At 49.8% G+C, this 13,225-nt stretch overlaps 1 protein-coding gene across 1 annotated transcript in view; it reads left to right on the top strand.

Annotated features, from left to right (window-relative positions):
- Positions 1 to 489: 489 nt before the first annotated feature.
- Positions 490 to 13,225, top strand: part of MSH6 (mutS homolog 6) — a 142,662-nt gene continuing 129,926 nt past the window's right edge. Inside the window, exon 1 of the mRNA XM_032653392.1 lies at positions 490 to 557. The gene's annotated coding sequence lies outside the window, so the exon portion shown is untranslated. The remainder of the gene's footprint in view (positions 558 to 13,225) is intronic.

The following is a 13,225-nucleotide window of genomic DNA, read 5'->3' on the forward strand; positions in this document are numbered from 1 at the left end:
GCCTTCTGGAGAGCTCTGCCTGCCCAGGCGTGATCTCCTCTTTCAGCTTTCCTACCTGGAAAGCAACTCCCAGCCACTCTTACCAATCTATCTGCTCACTAAGCCAGATGACATTTTATTACAAGGGATTTTCTGCTCTCAAGGGACCTCCCTCATCAAGTCCAATTTCCTGTCCCTACCTCTGGCGCCTGAATCCCACAGTAGAGGGTCTTTGGGATGGAGTAAAGTCTCTAACAGAGACTCGGTCTTTACTGCTGCTGGTCTCTGATAGAGGCGGTGCCTGCCAAGGGCTGGCTGCGACAGTGGTGAGATGTAATCTCCATTTACAAATAAAAACATCGTACTTAATAGGCTGACACAGCTTCCACCCAAGTTTGCCAGCTTCCTCTTCAACCAGATTGCCCTCCCTAAACCCTTCCTACATAGACATTCCGGAGCCACCTCCAACCCTTGGTATGAATGCGTTTATTCGGCCTTTCCCTGGGAGGGAGACAGAGATTGCAGTCCTCTTCTAGTTGCTGGGTTTCTGCATCTCAGGCTCTGGGTGCGGGTATGAGGTAAGTTCTTCGCCTGTGTCCCACGTGCCTCCGTGTACCTGGAAGCAGGTATGCAGTGAACAGACACACTGTTTTCCCCTCTCTTGGGGAGCTGCAAGAGTTTGCTTCATGCAGTCAGCACTGGTTTTGGTTTAAGGTGGTGTGTGGGTTATGGATCCCAAGTGCTGTATGTGGCTGAGGTCTCCCGTGCCCCAGTCTGTTCTAAAGGTTTTCCTAGGCCTGGATGGATGGGCTGCTAGTGTATCTCCCCTCTTGCTGTCTTACCCCGAGTGTGACCTAACTGAGATTCAACAGTTTCTTTACCGGGCATTGCGTTTGTTTCCAATCGTTAGGCTGTCATAAATGATGCTCCAGGGATCATCTTTGTGTCTGTTGTTGAAATGGCCTCAAAGGGAGCCCGACAAAGACAGGAGGGATGCTCGGAATCCAACTGGACTTAAATACATTCAAGAGGCGTGGCCCTGCCAGACTGGAAGAGCATGAAAAGAATTCAGAATAGCGTTAGGCAGTCTTGTTCCAATGGAGTTGCAGAAGGAATGGGGGTGGGAGGGAGGCGAGGTGAGGTTTGCAAACTCAGACCAACCTTGATAATTAGGGAAGGTGTCATCCAGGGTGCAGGCTGTGAGACCACCCCATTTGGAGGGAGTGGACTGGGAATCGCAAAGTTTAAGCAGAGCTACAATATAATTGGGCTCAAATTATCCCTGTGGTCATGAGAAAAATGTCCTTATGTGTCTATTGCTCCAGATCTCACGCCCCAAGCAAAAATGTGGTGCACGGGTAACTCTGGCCTAGCAAGAAAGTCACCGCAGTTTGCTTAGAATGGTAACCCTGATTCCCTTGAAATGATAAAATTATTGTTCCCTTAGTAAGTTAGAGTTTTTCACCCAGAGAAGGCTTAGAATTAAGTATGAACATGAAAAAGTAAATAAAAATCCTGGTATTGCTAGTTTTTTTATTATTAAATTTAGGAATAATCTATGTATATTTGGTTTTTAAAGTGTTTGTCTAGAGTAACTGATAGATTAGCCCCTTGAGTCCATCTTTCCCTGCCCCTCCCACACAGTGGATTAAAACAATGACAGTCATAATTTTGCTCTCTTCAGTCAGGCAGAATTGGGGACTGCCCAATTTCAAAGGGAAGAGAGATAAAGCGCCACTTCTTCGTGGGGAGTGGCATGATTCTGGAAGGGCCTGTGGGACCGGAAATATTGCTGTGGACCTCCACAGCTACCCAGCTTGTCCGGACAGTCCCTTTGAAGCCCTTTAGGTTTACAGTGGTCGTTTCCTCAAGGTCCCTTTAGCCTCCACCTGGCACCCAGTCCCAGTGGCCCATTTGGGGACTTTATTATGGTAGCATCCTACTTCCAGGTCCTTCAGTCTGTATCAGGTATCTATTGCTGCACAGGAAACCATCCCCAAATGTGGTGCCTTAAAATAACGACAACACTCATTTTTCTCATGACTCTTCAGTTTAGGGCAGGACTTGGTGGGAATAGCTCATCTCTTTTTCATTCCGTTCAGCTGAAGCAGCTGGAAGGCTGGGGCCTGGCATCTTCTGGAGGCTTACTCACCCAAATGTCTGGCGATTCTTTCCCAGCTGCAGTTAGGCTGAGACCAACAAATCCATCCATACCTTCCCCACGTGGCCTGGGCTCCTCACAACATGGTGGCTGAGTTCCAAGGCCACGTGTCTAGAGAGGGAGAGGCAGATGGAAGCAATATTGCCTTTCATAGCCTAGCCTCATGAATCATACAGCGTCACTTTCACCACATTCTGTGTTGAGGTAGTCACAAAGGCCCACCCGATTTCAAAGGGAGGGGGAGTAGACTCCAGCTCTTGGTGGGGCAGCAATAAGGTTCTGGAAGAACATGTAGGACCAGAGATGTTGCTGTGGCCGTTCTCGGAAACTACAATCCGCCCTATTTCTACAGAAGTCTGTCCTTGGCTACGGGCTATTCCAGGGCATACAAGCTCCCAGGTGCTTTCAGCTGGGAATAGTAGTGACCAAGGGGCTGTCTTCTAAGGTAGCCACTGGTGTAGGCCCATGGAAGTTGGGGAAGAGGTGCACAGAAATGATCAAGGGGAGGTCTAGGAGCTCTGAGAAGCATATCAACAGTGTCTGTTCCAGGAAAATAAAATACTGATAACTCAGAAGTCAAGGTGAATTATATTCCTATTCCTTGTCTCATGCGGTCACAGGCATCTCAGTTTTTCAGGAAACATTAAGTGACCAAAAAAAAAAAAAAAATGTGAAGCCAAGGTCAGCTAGAGGCGCATTTACAACCAAGAGTTGGCCTGACCTGGCATGTCCATGTCTCAAATCCTTTTGATCTCTGACCACTCAAGGAATGGACCAGTGGCCCTTCTTTAAATCACACTTATTCATCCATGACTTGTTTCGATCCAACGGAGACTGGAAATTAACCGTTTTGCTTTTACACGTGGTCCTGTGTGTATGCAAAATGAAGAAGCCCTTATCCACTGAACATGTTCTTAAATAAGGTTTTGATAACAGCTACCAAAATATATTTATGTTTGCTTGTTTTTTATTTTATTGAAGTATAGTTGTTTTACAATGTTGTGTTAGTGTCTGGTGTACAGCAGTGATTCAGTTTTATATATATATGTACATATTCTTTTCCATTATGGTTTATTACAGGATATTGAATATAGTTCCCTATGCTATACAGCAGGACCTTGTTTTATCTATTTTATACATAGTAATTTGTATTTGCTAATCTCAATCTCCTAATTTATCCCGGCCCCACCCCCTTTCCCATTTGGTAACCATAAGTTTGTTTTCTATGTCTGTCTGTTTCTTTTCATAAATAAGTTCATCTGTGTCATATTTTAGATTCCACATGCAAGTGATATCATATGGTATTTGTCTTTCTCTTTCTGACTTACTTCACTTGGTATGATAATCCCTAGGTCCATCCATGTTGCTGCAAATGGCATTATTTCAATCTTTTTGATGGCTGAGTAATATTCCATTGTGTATGTATACCACATCTTCTTTATCCATTCATCTGTCAATGGACGTTTAGGTTGTTTCAATGTCTTGGCTATTGTGAATAGTGCTGCTGTGGACATAGGGGTGTATGTGTCTTTTCGAATTATAGTTTTGTCCGGATATATGCCCAGGAGTGGGATTGCTGGATCATATGGTAGTTTCTATTTTTAGTTTTTCAGGGAACCTCCATACTGTTCTCCATAGTGGCTGCACCAATTTACATTCCCACCAACAGTGTAGGAGGGCTCCCTTTTCTCCACACCCTCTCTAGCGTTTGTTATTTGTAGACTTTTTGGTGATGGCCATTCTGACCAGAGTGAGGTGGTACCTCACTGTAGTTTTGATTTGCGTTTCTCTAATGGTTAGCGATGTTGAGCATCTTTTCATTACCAAAATATATTTAAAGATCTTTATCAGGCTGCTAAGACTGTAGTGTTTTGGGTATGGTGAAGTAGCTTCTCTGAGAAAACAACAAGAAAGATCTTTGCTCTAAGGATGAGCAAACACGTTCATGGAAAGTGGGCATGAAATAGCTACAGAACATACTTGTCATCTGCTAACGCCAGGAAAAGCGTTTAATGTATTTGTTAGGACGGTGTCATGGAGTAGCCTTTTCCTCTCTAAGATAAGGAGGGGTTTTTTGTGTGTTACATCAAACCTAGAAGTTTTTCTCTCTTACTGTCAAAACATCACAGGCACTTAGACCCCTCTCACCACCACAGTGTAGCTCTGAGAATGCTCAGAGTAAAGGAGGAAGGTTCACTGAGGGTCCCAGGGGTCCCAGGGAAGCATGGGGCATGTGAGATGCCATTTCCAGACAGAGCAGACATCCTTTGCTCCGTAAAGCAGTCTCTGAAGGAGTCAACCTGGCTCCAGTTCTGACATTGCGGGGAGAAGAGCCTGCCAAGCTACCTCAGTTGCCTCAAGGCGACTGACTAGACTGGTCTGAAGAGACACCAATTTTGGCAGGAACATTTAGGGCTCAGCTGCACCGCTTGCGCTGGGCAGTCCACCAGGCGAGCCATGCCCGCACTCCCTTCCACAAGGACTGTAGCAGGACAGTGGCACTCACATGACCTCATGTAAACATTCAGTCGTATCTCTAGAGACCATGAATTCCCAGCTCTCTAAGGCCCCAGGCCTGTGGCTGTGACCTCCGAGGCTAGATTCTGTCTACTTTGCTCTTCTAAATCAAGACTCTCTCATTCTGATCCATCTTGGAGTCTTTAATGGAGAAAAGTGGGTTTTTTTGTTTTGTTTTGCGGTACACGGGCTACTCACTGTTGTGGCCTCTCCCGTTGCGGAGCACAGGCTCCGGACGCGCAGGGTCAGCGGCCATGGCTCACGGGCCCAGCCGCTCTGTGGCATGTGGGATCTTCCCGGACCGGGGCACGAACCCGTGTTCCCTGCATCAGCAGGTGGACTCTCAACCACTGCGCCACCAGGGAAGCCCCCGAGAAAAGTGTCTTCACGCATCTAATCCCAGGCCTCTGTCTCCTTGGAAAAGTAAGGTGCTATCCCCAAGAGAAAGCCATTGTAAGATCTCAAAACACATGTCTGGGCAGCACTGAAGGAGAAGGATAATTATCAGCTCTGGGGAAATAAATACAGCAGGCTCTTCCCACGGATTCCGGGGTGGTGTTCTGCCCAGACCTCCCTCTTTCCTCTTGCTCTTTGGTGGATGGCATGGGAATGAGCAGAGCTGCTCTAGGCTTTGCTGCTGGGACTTTTCCTTCAGCAATGGGAAATGCGCCAGATTTGGAGATGGGAGACTTGGAAACTAGCCCCAACTCACCCTTCACTAGCTGTGTACCTGGGGCAAATCCCTTAGCCTCTCTGAGCCTGCTTCCTGACTAAGCCTGCCTTCCCTTCCTCACAGGGGTGAGGTGGAGGACAGGTGAGATGTGTGGGGAAGAGCTTGGGGAGTTCCAGAACTCTCTGTCCTAATATCAACGGTCGTAACTGGTACTGACTCGGCACAAGGTTCCCTGTTTCGGGACGTGGCACAAGATCTCTGCAGGACCTGGAAGACACAACAGAGTTGAGTGATCCCTCCTGACCACTGGGGTGCCCCGGAGACAGACATTGCAAGGCCTGACTCCCCCGATGCATCCTTTGAACCTCTCAAACATGCAGCCTCTCAGAGCAGGGCTGTGGAAGGGGACGGATGGTGGATACAGTGACAGGAATGGATTCCTCCTGTAACTGGCCACTGACACAGAACGCAGAAAGTTAGCTTGCAGAATTAATGAAGACCTCAAGGAAAAGCAAGAGTTGGGATGAAATGCCAGCCTCATGCTGAGTTGAGTGTGACCAGTGAACTGGAGTCTGTGGCTGGTTTGAACTGACCACTCTCCCTCTTCAGCTGCCCAGAGCTTCCACCTACCCTGACGAGCTCTCCGGAGAGGCTTGCTGTCAGTCGCTTCCTCTTTGATGCAAATGGCAGCTGCTTGGCCCTTCTTCAGGTGTCTGCTCTCCTACTGCAGAGTGGGCAGTTTTGGCCCCGGGTTAAGGGCTATCAGCTCCTGACTCGCAGGTTGGAGAGGGTTTTTTAGGGGCAGGAGATCTCCCTGATGTCCCTGAAATTCCTTACTTTCTCCATCTTGGGGTCAGGCTGACCTTGGAGAACCCTGAGATCTGGACCACGAGATGTCCTAGGGATGATTTTCAACTTTCAAATGAAAGAAGCAGGTCTGGAGAGGATTTGCAGTCTGATCCAGATGGGACGCTTGGGGCTCCTTTGACAGCTCCAAGCATCACCGCCCAGCTGGTTTGCTCAGCTGTAAAAACAGGCACTTTTATTAGAATGGAGCCTCCTCAAGGTCAAAGGCCTTTGGGGAAGGGATACCAGGAGTCCAGACATACCAGGGATGAGTCCAGGGATACCAGGAGAGCCACGAGGGAGCGTGATTTCAGGAGCTGGGAAGGAAGCCTCTCCTCCTCACCACCCATTATTAAAAAAAAAAAAAAAAGTTGTAATTTGATCCTTGGTCTGCCGCTAAAATGCAAAATCCCCTGGGAGGGTCACAGTACTTTAGTTACTGGTAATTTATCTTCCCCTGTGAATGAGCTCTAGCCCTACTCTTGGAAATCTTTATTGGAGCAAAGCAGGTGGGCCCTGGAGGCTACTGAAGGCGCGGAGCTAACAGCTATGGAATGAGTGCCAGAAGCCAGGCACTGTTAGACACTGAGGTTGTTCTCTCTTGTTTGTCTCAGAATAATTAGGCAGGATGGGTCTTATCCCCATTGTATAGATGAGGAAATTGAGGCCCAGCAAGCCATTTGTCTAAGGTCAGTCAGCTGGGACTGGAAACTAGATCAGTCTGGCCCCAAAGCTGTGAGGGTCTCTCTGCTCCCCACTCCTTCCCCAGCTCAGAGCGGAAGGGTGGGGACCCAGACACCTTAATGCACAACCCCAGGACTTCAAGGAATTGAAGTTCTATTCCAGGCCACCGTGTGCTCTACATGGTGGTTAGTGCTCTGAGTCTAAAGGAAGAAATCCTAGAGCAGTGGTTCTCAAATCTGCACTGTGCGTTAGAGAGCTTGTTGAAACACAGATGGCCGGGCCCCATCCCCGGGGTTCCTGACTCAGTAGGTCTGGAATGAAACCTGAGATCTGCAGCTAAAACGATTTCTGGATGCTGGTGATGATGCTGGTCTGGGAACCACGCCTTGCAAACCACTGACCTAGTGTGTGTCTCAGGGAGTTCGTCTCTGGCTGAGGGCAGAATGTGCACTTGTAAACAAGCACAGAGCTTTATTAGATGGGGGTGAGGAGAGACTGCTGTAATAGAGACCCAACAATAAAGCTATGGCTTAAAGAACATAGAAGTTTCTCCCTTAGTGACAATCTGCAGTGGATATTGTAGGGCAGCACCCAGATCCCGCCTTCAAGACTGAGCTACCACCTCCCCAGTGCTTGGGGGCTGGGGTGCGGAGTTGTTGAGGGCTCATAGCTGAGTCCATCTCTGAGAATTGCCCTTGGCGAAAGGAGCTGCCTCACCCAAGTTACGGCCCTTGCGCAGGCAGCCTGCATCCCCAAAAGACTGGTAGATATGGAGAACGAAGGTCCCACCCTTTTGTCTCCATCTGCGACGACTCTGAAGGGCCATCCTAGATCCAGAGCTCCCCGCTGGATCAGCTGAGGACCCTCGTCCAACTTCACTGCAATTCATCTTCTCCTCTTGCACCTGGCTGGTGCCGTTCCTGAGTGGTGTAGCCTAGTACACCTCTGGGACCGTCTGTTCCAAGTGAGCTGACCTAAGACACAGTCTGAAGAGAGCTTTCCTGGTTGGTGGGTAGCTTGGCCGTGCTCAGAGGCCCAGGTTCTCTTCATCTCATTTCTTTGCCATCCCTTTGGCTTTGCCCTTGGCTGAAGCCAGGCTGCAGGTTCCTCTGTGCTCCAATTTGTGGAAATTGGAAACAGAATGTAGAGGAGGCCCAGTTTGCCAATGACACTGGCATGGATGTGGCACACATCACGCACACAAGTTTCTCAAACTCAGTCACATGGCTGTGCACTCCCGCAGGGAGGCTGGCAAGCAGTGTGAGCTGGCCAACCACTCCAGGCTATAACTCCTACTCTGGAAGAAGAGGAAAAGAGATGATGGTGGACGTCCAGGGGTCTCCATGGCAACCTCTGAATATGAATTTGTGTGGCCCCAACTCCATGTGCCACAAAGGTCTGCAGCTGGAATAGCAAACGTGAGCCGTTTACTGGGCACAGAGATCCGTAAAGCATTGCCATTCACAAGGAGGAAAGCCCCCGTGGCTACCTGAGATGCTGCTCACCACGGGTCAGCATAAAGAGCTACACTGTTGATTTTGCCCACTATCTACAGTGCAGGTGTAACTCTAGGCATTTCTCTGAAAAAGTTTAGCGGGTGTAAGTGAGATACAGTGACCTGATAGAGATAACTTTCAATAGGCTCGATAAAAAGACAATCATTCCCAAGCTTCACTTTGTCATTATTAGCCACAGATAACTTGTAAAATACCTTCCTTTTGATCATGACACACGTGATTGCCTGCTTTTACCTGTCCCCTCCTCGTCCCAGGGTGGGGGACACGGAGGACGGGCTTGGCTGTGCTCAGATGAGGAACTGGTTTATTGCACCTGGATGGGGCACGCTGTCCTCAGTGGTCCCAAGAAGTCTTGTCAATAGACCTGGAGCCCAGGGTGGCAGGTCATGCTGACCCTGCCATTCCCCCCACCCTCCCTTACCCAGCTTAGAGTCCCTGGTCCATCTTATCAAGCCTTTGTTGCAATTACCCTTAACTTCCTTGCCTCCCCCCCCCACCCCGCCCTCTGTTAAACCCCAGTTCCTCCCCGCTGTGCTGGAGAAGCTGAGAGCTGCTGTAGAAGAGCTTGTATCTGGGCTGCGTGGCCTCTTTCTCTTTATGACCCCAAACCTCACGTGTGCACTGGACACCAGCAGCCCATCGTCACACGGCTTCCTAGGGGAGCCCTGTCCTGCCTGCCCTCACACCCATGTTCCCTCTCTACCTCATCCTTCATGGAGACAACAAAGCATTAGGGGGAAACTCCTTCACTGACCTGTCCCCAGTCCCCCCACTGCCCACCTGCCCCTCCCTCCTGTCGCAACGGAAGACCCGTCCCTGTTCCTATCTGAGGCCAAACCTTAGATAGGAACTTCTTGGTCTGTAAGTCCTACCCCCCCAAACTCTGGTGTTTCTATCTTCAGCCCTGCCTTCTCCCCGAGCTGCAGGGTCCATGTCAAGCGTCTCCACTTGGTGTCCAGTGGGCAGACCAGGGTCTGAAGCGGGAGACACAAAGCCAGACCAGTCTGACCGCTGCTGGGGTCAGTCACAGAGGACGGTGCCCTCAGAGAAAGAAGACTCACCCTCCCCGCAAGCCTGTTAGAGAAGACATTGCTGAGTTGGGAAGATCAGTGAGGGGAAGAAGCCTTGAGAGGTCGATGCCACCAGGAGGGAGATTCCGACCTGACCCTCCGGTGTCAGTCGCCGCAGGGTAGACTGTAGCCTGGAGAGGTTTGGCAAGGGCCTCCTCCAGCTCTGCTCCCAACAGGCTGTGCCAGCAGCTGCCCTGTGGCCTCTGAGATGAGCCACCTCACTGGGGGGATTTCAGGGCCGGCCTCTTCCTGGGCAGGTGAGGTGGGAGGCCAGGCTTGAGTCCTTGTACTGCTCCGTCTCAGGGGGTGTCGGGGGGATTTGCCGATAGCCTTTGTCCCGGTGCTGCTTCTGGAGAAGGGGACCAGAGTGGTGAGGCGGGAGGCCCCCCGCTACCTGCCTGGGGGATCTGGGAGCTCTGGGTTCCCAGACTGTCCACAGACGCACCTCCTTAGGAAGCTGCCTGGCGTTGGGTGCGGGGACAGGCTGTTTGTTTACCCTGTTCACTGACCCAGCCCCTCTCCAACTCCCCACTCTTTCCAAGCAGCCTGTTCCTTGGCCAGCATCTGGGAGCCAATTTATTCAGACCCTGAGGTTTGTTTTGTTAAGGATTTTTCAACGTATTAAGAAATGTGCCAAGAGCTTTGTCATCACTTTCCCCTTTCAAATTTGTCTCAGCGACTGGATCGGGAAGTCCCTGCCTGCCTCTTGCCCCAGTAGGCCCCCAGGGGTAGCTGGGTGTCCCAGGGGCAGGAAGTGGGGTCTTAGACCCCTTCAAGCCATTCCTGTGGCCACATATCCTGCCTGGGCTGTAGTGAGCTGAGCCAGCAGGAGGGGACGGGGGGCGGGGGGACACTTCTCTCTGTTCTGTTTCATCACTCCCTGTTCTACAGGGGCTGTTCAGTGTCCAGAAAGCAGAGCCCAGGATTTTGCGGCCCCCTGGCACCCTGGGTGCACTACAGGACACAAGGAGGACTTGAGTCGCGACGATCACTGAAAAGGGAAGGCGACGCGTCCGTCTACGCCATCTCAGTGTGTCTGTTTTCCACCCCCCGCCTCCGATGTGCCTCTGACACAGGTGCAGGGCACGAGCCAGAGTTCACTAGGGCCTGTCCTGAGCACTCTTCTCCTGGCTGTGGACAGGATGTTTGACGTTGCTCTGAGCTGGGCTCAGGCACTGAAGAGAGACGCTCATCTCAAGATGGGTTTACAGGTTATGATGGGTTCACTTGTGTCCCCCCAAAATGATACGTTGAAGGCCTAACTCCCAGGACCTCAAAACGTGACCTTATTTGGAAACAGGGTTGTTGCTGATGTGATGAGTTCAGATGAGGTCAGACTGGAGTAGGGTGGACCCCTGACCCGATATGACCTGTGTCCTTATAAGAAGAGGACAGAGCCACTCGGGCAGAAGACCCTCGCGTGACAACGGAGGCAGAGACTGGAGTGATGCATCTGCAAGCCAAGGAATGCCGAGGGCTGCCCGCAAACCCCAGGAGCTAGAAGAGGAAGGAAGGATTCTCCCGACAGGTTTCTGAGAGAGCAGGACCCAGTCAATACCCTGGTTTCAGACTTCCGGCCTCCACAGCTGTGAGACAGTGCATCTTGGTTGTTTTCTGCCACCCAGTTTGTGGTGCTTTGTTACAGCAGCCCTAGGAAACAAAGACAGAGGTGAAAGCCACCTCAGTCCAGAGCACACATTTAAAGAGCAGTGACATCGTCTGTGCCCTGCCAGTCTATCGTGCCAGTATGACCCATCCATCAGTCATCCTCCCCAAATCTGTCCCACTCATTGCTCCACTCCCAGAGGCCCTAGATGTGGTGCGATCACAATCAGGGTGAGTGGGTCCTGCGTGACAAGCCCCACTGGGATCTCGGGCAGAGGTCAGGGCTGGGGTCAGGGGCTGGGGTCATGTCTGCTGCAAAGCCTCCTGAGGGGCCACTCCTGGGAAATCTACAAGACACGTTTGCTCCCTGAGTCCAGTGTGGTCCAAATGAATGCCTCAGCCAAACAGAAATGATCACAGGTCACGAATCTTCAGAATCAACTGGAGGATACTCGATGTCCTGAATGTTAAATTTGTGAGTGCTGTAGGTGTGGCAAAGAGTGAGGGGTTCCCGTGCCATTCCAGCATGCGTCCAGCCTGCTTGAAGGGTGCCCAGTGGCCCTGGGTGTGCAGCCCTGTCTCCTGGGCCGTGTATCATGCGTGGGGACTCTGCTGCGCTTCTCTCACGCTCACCACCAACTCTGAGAAAACTCAGCTCTCCTAAAATGGCACCTGGCCAATCTGAGAAAAAATTCAAGTCTTCGGTAATAACAATAAGCTGCATTTGTTTGCCTCCTAAACTCTGTTCCAGGTACCATCCCATTCTACCTTCACAACGGGCAGATGTGGCCTTTTATCCCCTTGTTGTAGATGAGGACACAGAGACTCAGAGAGGTTGAGGACTTGACCCAAGGTCACACAGCTGGTGATGGGCCAAACTGGAACTTGAGCCCCACTCTGTTTGACTCCAAAGCCCTGACTTTCTCCACTGGGTCCTGATGGGGACTCACTCCACCCTCCTCACAGAACAGCTGCCTACTTTCCAACAGGAGCCTTTTAGAAAACCATAACCCTTAGGAATTTCAGGCACCATGACACGCAGCAGTTGGAAAATCTTGGTGCAGCAAGTCCTTCTGGGGCAGCCTTTATGCCTATGAATTCAGAAAAGTCTCGACGCTTAGTTCTGGGTCTATTTTTAGCTCCTTTCACCCTTGCCAGGCATGGCCTGAAGTTCTATTGGCCGCCCTGAGCAGAGCTGCCAGGAAGATTGAACTCTACTTATTAAAATGTTCGTGGCGTTTGAGACGAGGAGCTTTTCCCAGTTAATTCTAATCTGTCAGTATTCATTTTTTCCTTTGAAGCCCAAATAGCAACGTATCACCTCCCTAAACAAAGGGCCAGCATTGACTTTGAGCCCTTCTTTGGGTTAGAGTCATGGGAGGTGTCAGAATCAGGAATCTGGGGCTTGTGCTCATGTGTGTAGGGGAAAGATCATGGGGTTACATAAATTCTGTGGCACCTATTCCGTGGAAAGCAGTGCAGCTATTAAAATGCCAATGTATTTATCAATATGAAAAGTCATTTGTAATATATTGCAGAGTAAAAAGAAGGAGTTACAAAACTGTGTGTAGCATAACCCATTTTGTATCTAAAAATATATCTACACCCAAAAATTACCAGGAAGGCATATTCTGAAATAGTTATAATTGTTATTTCTGGGTGCTGAGATTATGGATAATTTTCTTTTCTTTTGTCCACTTAGCTGTTTTTTCTTCTAATCTCCCCCCACCCCAGTTAAACATGTATATGTTTAAATGTAAACACAACAAATGTACTGATATATGTGGAACTTTAACAGCAAACCTTGTGCCTGAATCTCAGTGGATAATGGTCCCTCTCAAATCAGGTCACAGTAAACTTAGGTTTGAATGAATTTCTATTCAGGCCCGTATTCCATTCATTTTTTAACCTAGTTTTCTATTTTGAAAAACTTAAAGCCCACAGAAAAGTTGCAAGAATGGTACAGTCAGCACCCCAAGTCCTTCACCTAGATGGATTGATTGATTGCATTTTCGCCACATTTGCTTTATCTCTGTATGTTGTTATATGCATTTCTAATGCCCCAACATCTGACACTGTTTTCTGTGAATGAATGAATGGCTGCAGTAGCAGGAAGGTCAGTCCTCTATGAGCAAGGTGGCTTGTGCAGTAGGTGCTACCTGAAGTGCAGCTG

The sequence above is a fragment of the Phocoena sinus genome, chromosome 13 (genome assembly GCF_008692025.1).
Source record: "Phocoena sinus isolate mPhoSin1 chromosome 13, mPhoSin1.pri, whole genome shotgun sequence".
NCBI classification, from domain to species: Eukaryota; Metazoa; Chordata; class Mammalia; order Artiodactyla; family Phocoenidae; genus Phocoena; species Phocoena sinus.